Consider the following 6,759-nt stretch of genomic DNA (forward strand, 5'->3'; position numbering starts at 1 on the left):
GCCGCCGGCGGGGGGGCCGTGCCCCGCGTTTGTGCCCCGGCCCGTGGCGTCCTGCACGGAGGCTCGGTCTTGGGCCTGAGGCCGCAGAGAGGGGAGAGGCGACGGAAACCGGGCAGCGGGCGCGTCGCTTTGGGATCGGCCTCGCCCCCGAAAGGGCCTTTCTTGACTCGCGTCGGGGTTTCGGCGCCTCTGCGGGCTCAGCCGTGCGCGAGGACGGGCAGCTGGACGTGCCAGCCACGCCCCGAGCCGGGAGTAGCGAGTGACGGGTGCTTTTGGTTTGTTTTCTTTCTTTCTCTTCTCTTGTAAACGGATGGGGGTCCCACCACGTGGCCCAGGCTCGCCTCAAACTCCTGGCGTCAAGCAGGCCTCCAGCCTCAGCCTCCCAAGGTGCCGGGATTGGAGCCGCCTCCCCTAGGCCGCTCGCCAACGGGCGCCCTAGCAAGCGCTGGCATGAGACCCGAGGAGAAGACTCGCTCTCATTCAAGAGCACCTGACGTCGGCAAGGCCTTGGGGTGCGCACAGAAGGGTTTCGGGAAACGACCGCTACGTGCAGCAGACGAGGGCCAACAGGACCCCGTGGCGGGAGGCGAACACGGGCCAGGCGGGGACAAAGAAGCCCCAAGGAGCAGCAGTTCCACAGCAGGCTCCTTCGTGGGGGCATCCTGCATCCTGTTCACCTTTGTGTTTGCGACAGCTCTCGGCACAGCCTGGCGCATGCCAAAAGCTCAGGACACTTGAATGTGTACGGGTCTGACAGCCAAGTTCACGAGCTCATCCTAGACACGGCGCTACATTGCTGAGTGTCCCAATGGTCACCTTCAAAGTACGCCCCTGGGGAAGCGTGCACTGACTCCAGCGCCTCGTCTACTTGTCAAAGCGATTTTGAAACTCTCTCTGGCATAGCTATCAGAGCGCCATCCTCTTAGCCTTCATGTCTTGAATGTCATCAAAATAGCTTCCTTTCAATATTTCCTTTATCTTCGGTAAAGAAAAAAGTCATAGGGGGCCAGGTCAGGTGAGTTGGGAGGGTGTTCCAATACAGTGATTTGTCGACTAACTAAAAACTCCCTCACAGACGATATGATGCAAGTTGGTGCATTGTTGGGATGCAAGAGCTCCTTCAGGGCCGTTTTTTTGTTTTGTTTTGTTTTTTGTTTTGAGTCGGAGTCTCACTCGGTCGCCCAGACTGGAGTGCAGTGGCCGCTCCCGGCCACCGCAGCCTCGACCTGCTGGGCTCCGGCGATCCTCCCGCCTCAGCCTTCCAAGGAGCCGGAATTACAGACAGGCGCTACCACGCCTGGCTGATTTTTTGATTTATGGTAGAGATGAGGTCTCGCTGCCCAGGCGGGTCTCGAACCCGCGGGCTCATGCCATCCACTCACCTCAGCCTCCCAAAGGTGCGGGATTACAGGCTGAGCCACCGCGCCCGGCTAGGACCATTTTTACACCTTTCTCATGCCAAGATTTTCAGTTAGTTTTCCTGTTTCTATATTGATGTCTCCTTGGTCTGCTATGCTTCCCAGAGTCCGCTGACAATTTTGACGCACAATTTGATGAGTTTTTGCAATGTTTTTGTCACTTCTGCTTGTTACTGGCAGTGCTGACCTCTCTCCATCAGTGACACTCTCTCTCCCCTCTGAAAAACCTTTAATCCATTTATACACTGCTGTTTTCTTCATGGCATTCCCATAAACTTGGACTAACATGTCCCAGTTTCACTGCCACTGTTGCAAAGTTTAAAAAGAAATGTCATGTTTGTTCATTGCATTCATTCAAACTTTGACATTTTTGCGACGACGCACGATAATGAATGCCACTCAGCAAGACCCTACCACACGTCAACATGAACACAGCTGGGAGACACTGATAAGCTAAGGCCGTGAAACCTTACCAAGTTGTTTGTACAGTACTGCCAGTGTGAGCACACAGTGGCGAGTTCACAAACTTAGTTGTCATACCTCAGACACGGGAGGACAGGAAGAGTGTCTTACTCAGTTGGCTTAGTTTTGCTCCAGTAAAGAGATGCTGAGTTTGAGTGTGTCTCTTTTCCAGTCTAGTTTGCACAGCCGTCCACCATTGCCCTAGGGATGGGAAGCAGTCCCTGTTACTTTTGCATCCAAACCCATGTCATCTCTGCCTGGATGACTTCACGGGCTGCCTCACTGGTCCCCTGCCTCCACCTGCCCCAGGGCCATCCATCCACCACCTAGTAGTCAGAGGGACCTTATAAAAACACAGTTCTCGATGTACATGAATCCTCTTCATGCCTTCTCGTTGCCCTCAGAACAAGGACTAACATCTTGAGACACAGCCTGCAAGGTCCTCCCTGGTCTGGCTCATGCTTAAGTCTCTGCCTCACCTCTCGATCACTACTCTTGCCTCTCTTCTCCCGGGAGACTTTTTAAATTCTGAAACTCCAGTGGTCACAGGCTTTCTGCACACGCAGTCTTCTCTGTTCAGGGCACCTATTTCCTTCTTTGCTTGCCTGGCTCATTCATTCATGACTTAATTCGTTTAAGAAATACTTACGGAGCCCCTACTAAGTGCTGGGCACTGTTTAAGTGCTAGGAATCCGCACTGAATAAAATGAAGTTCCTGTTCTCATCTCATAGAGTTTATCGTGGGGAAAACAGAAAAAAAAAACAAGTGACTAAATAAAAACATTGTGACATAATGAGAAATACATACTTGGTCTCAACCCTGGTTCCTGAGAAGACACAAAGCTCCTTCCCGAGTGATGAGGGTAATGGGAGCATCTCATACAGAACTCCTAAATCCCTTGGAAGTGCCTGCGTGCCCGGAGCATCTTTTGCTCTGAGGTGACTCTTGGTGGGCTTCTTCATGGAGTCAGGGTGGGGGCTGGTCGTCAGAAAGTCTTTCTGGTGACCGCCATGATGAGGAGCTTGGGCTTTCAGCCTCCCGCCTTCATCCTCTGGTGAGAGGGGCTGGAGGGTGAGTTAATAATTGGTTATGCCTATGTGATAAAGCCCCCATAAAAAAGCCCCTCAAGTCAGGCTGGGCGCAGTGACTCAAGCCTATAGTCCCAGCACTTGGGGAGGCCGGGCAGGAGGATTGCCTGAGCCCGCGGGTTTGAGACCAGCCTGGACAACTTGGCGAGACCTCGTCTCTACAATCAAAAATCAGCTGGGTGTGGTAGCGCGTGCCCGTAGTTCCGGCTCCTTGGAAGGCGGAGGCAGAAGGATCGCCGGAGCCCAGCAGGTCAAGGCTGCAGTGGTTGAGAGTGTGCCACTGCACTGAAGTCTGGGCGACAGAGTGAGACTCCAACCCCCCCCAAAAAACCCTCAAGTTTGGGATTCAGGGCTTCTGGGTTGGTGAACACGTGCTGCTGCTGGGAGGGTGGCACGTCCGGAGAGGGCATCGAAGCTCCGTGCCCCTTCTCCATGCCTTGCCCTATGCACCTCTTCCACTTGGCCGTCCCTGAGTTGTGTCCTTTAAAATAAACCAATAACAGCACGTAAAGTGTTTCCCTGAGTTCTGTGAGCCATTATAGCAGATTATCAAACCTGGGGAGGGGGTTGTGGGAAGCCCCGATTTAGTCAGCCGGGCAGAAGTACAGGTGGCGACCTGGGACTTGCGACTGGCATCTGATGTAGGGACAAGCCCATAGCACGGAACTCTTTAACTTGTGGGGTCTGATGCTAAATCCAGGCAGAGAGTGTAGAGAGTGTCAAAACTGAACTGTAGGACACCCAGCTGGTGTCCACAGAGAACTGGAGAGTTGCTGACACACATTTGGGGTCAGCAGTGTTGTGAAAGCGGAATCACACGGTAGAGACAGAGCAGGGCAAAGGCATTGAGGAAGGGGAGGGCGCTATTGTAGGAGTGTTCCATGAAGCGCCCTGAGGAGCTGACACTCAAGGGAGCCCTGACAGGGGTGAATGAGCCATGCCGGCAGATGGGAGAACCGCCCTGGGCCGGGCCAAGCCTCAAGGAACGTGCAAGGCTGCCTGTGGCTCAGCAAGGACGCCCAAGGTGACCCAGTGGAGTGACAGGAAAGGGGGCAGGACACAGGGCCCTGGAGACCACGGCAGGGAGTGTGGGTTTGATGTTACCTGTGAAGGGAAAGCAGCGGCAAGTTCTGAGCAATGGAGGGACATGATCCATGGAAAGAAAAGGATCCCTCTAGCTGCTGCGTGGAGAAAAGGTTGGGAGGGCCTGAGAGAAGCAGGAGACTCCTGAGCAGGACGCTGTGGCAACCTGATCCGCAGCGCCAGTGGTGGAGCTGAGAGTTCAGGATGTATGTCCTGAGGGGAGAGGCAACTGGGCGTGGTGGCTCATGCTTGCAATCCCAGCACTTTGGGAGGTGGAGGTGAGAGGACTGCCTCAGCCCGGGGGTTCAAGACCAACCTGGGAAATGTGGCAAGACCTCATCTCTACAATAAGTATGAAAAAAAAAGAAGAAAAACAGTTAGCTAGGTATGGTGACACGTGCCGTAGTTCCAGCCACTAGGGTGGCTGAGGCAGAAGGATCGCCTGAGCCCAGAATGTTGAGACTGCACTCTAACCTGGATGACAGTGTGACACTCTGACTCAAAAAAAAAAAAAAAGGGAGTCGTTGGGACCTGTGACGGACTGAATGTGGGAGAGCGGAGGCTAGGACGACAAACTGGTTTCTCTCCCGACTGGCCTTAGGAGCCCCTACTCATCCCAAGCTCTCAGCACAAAGGCTCTTGCTCGGGAAAGGCCTTCTCTCGCATCCCAGGGTAGGTGAGGTCTCCTGGGGAGAGTGTGACCAGCCCTACGTTTGCAGAATGCAAAACTGTAGTCTGCATGTTGCTTTCTTTGCCAACATTGTTTCTGTGAGCCACATGAGGACTGCTTTGTATAGCGATAAAGCCTGCCTGTGGCCCGAGACCCTGTTCTGCTCTCATCTATTTTCCCCCACATAATGGAATGCTCACACGTGACATGTGGCCAACAATCACACCCAGGAAGGTGCTGTTATCAGCTCAATTTGACCCGTGAGGAAACAGGCTCAAAAAAGGTTGAGTAATCTGCCCAATGCACAGAGGTAGAAGTGGAAGTGCTGGGATTCAAACCCAAGTTCTAAACCACACCAGCTTCCTGCTCCCTCTTCAGACAAGGAGAGAGAGAGGCAGGGCTGCATGCTCAGAGAAGAGAAATCACTTAAAGGATAAATAGGAAGAAAGGTCGGCCAACTCCATAATTACACTCTAGTTATTCACCTATGAAAAAGTTAGGCCTAAGCAGGGTGTGGTGGTTTATGCCTGTAATCCCAGCACTTTGGGAGGTAGAGGCGAGAGGACTGCCTGAGCCCAGGGGTTCAACACCTGCCTGGGCAACTTGGTGAGACCTCGTCTCTACAATAAATAAAATAAGCCGGGCATGGTGGCGTGTGCTTGTAGTTCCAGCTACTTGGAAGGCTGAGGCAGAAGGATGGCCTGAGCCCAGGAGGTCGAGGCTGCGGTGGCCGTGAGCATGCCACTACATTCCAGCCTGGGTGACAGAGTAAGACTCCAACTTAAAAAAGAAAAGAAAAGAAAAGAAAAAGTTAGGCCTACGTTTGTAATTTTTTGGTTGATTCACAAGAGAAAAATCGCCTACTACTTCCTTAAGCAATAGTGAACTGGGAGGGAACAATTCAGGTTAATTCAAAACCAAAACAGGCAAAGCAATCCTGAGAGACCAGTGTTGAGCTGGTGTACTACTACAGTAAAATTAAAAATAAAACTCCCCAAACCACCACTTCTGCCAAAATTGTAAAACTGGTTTTAGCCAACTGGCTAGTGGTCTGAATTTCTTCTTCATACTATTTTTTCAGTTTGTAATTAATTATACACTTGTGATGTGGCTAATACCGGCCCCCTGCTCTAGACTGGAAACTGTATGTGGGCAGGCTCTATGTCTCTGTTGTTCATACTATGCCTCTAGAATGCAGCTCAGTGCCTAGCACCAGGATAAATTCAGCTTGTAACTGTGGCATAAATGGACCTTGCTGTTGCCGCTATTTTTTGAAAAGCAAGGAGGCAATATATAGTAAAAGCTATAAAGTCAGATGTAATATCTGGCTAAGTAATCTCCTTTGGGACAAGAGTCAAAGGAAAAAAATAGAGGAAAAGGAAGACATGAAAGTAAGTATTTCTGCATTATCTGTGAAGGCAAACAGACAACAAAAATGCCAGGGAATGGTTTTATTAAATGATAATACATCAGTATAATGGAATAATAGACACCCTTAAAGTCACACTCACAAGGATTCTCGGCCCGTGGGTGGTAATCTTCAAAACAGAACAAAAAAGTATGTACTTCTCAAATTCAGTCAGGTGGGTGGGCAGAAACGACACTGGCAATCTGGGGAAAGAGCTGGTATCTGTGAGTAGATTCTGGGCTCTGGGCCTCTCCTTTGAGTAAACAAGCAGTTGGGGCCCGTTCTGGACTTCTGCCCTTCAGTCCTTTGCAGCGGCTGGCCAGGAGACGTCTCGGCAAACACCCCTGGACAGGAGTCCACGATCTGTCTTCTTCCAGTTTTCAGGGCTCTTTCCCCTCCACTTCCCAATCCCATCTGCTGGCCTGTCAGGAAGACTTGGGAGCCGCAGGTGCGCTTACTCGCCTGTCCCGCCAAGCGTTCGTTAAGCACCGGCGTGCCATGCACTCTTCTAAGAGCTGGGTAAGAGAAAGGGGCGGGACAGACTCCGTCCCTCTCGCGAAGTTGCCGCGCGGTGCGAGAGAGAAGACAAAGAGGCGTCGGGGCCCGCTCCCGCCGCCTCAAAGCGCCCG

This window comes from Carlito syrichta, unplaced genomic scaffold (genome assembly GCF_000164805.1).
Source record: "Carlito syrichta isolate Samal-C Ts95f unplaced genomic scaffold, Tarsius_syrichta-2.0.1 Scaffold135673, whole genome shotgun sequence".
Lineage (NCBI taxonomy): Eukaryota > Metazoa > Chordata > Mammalia > Primates > Tarsiidae > Carlito > Carlito syrichta.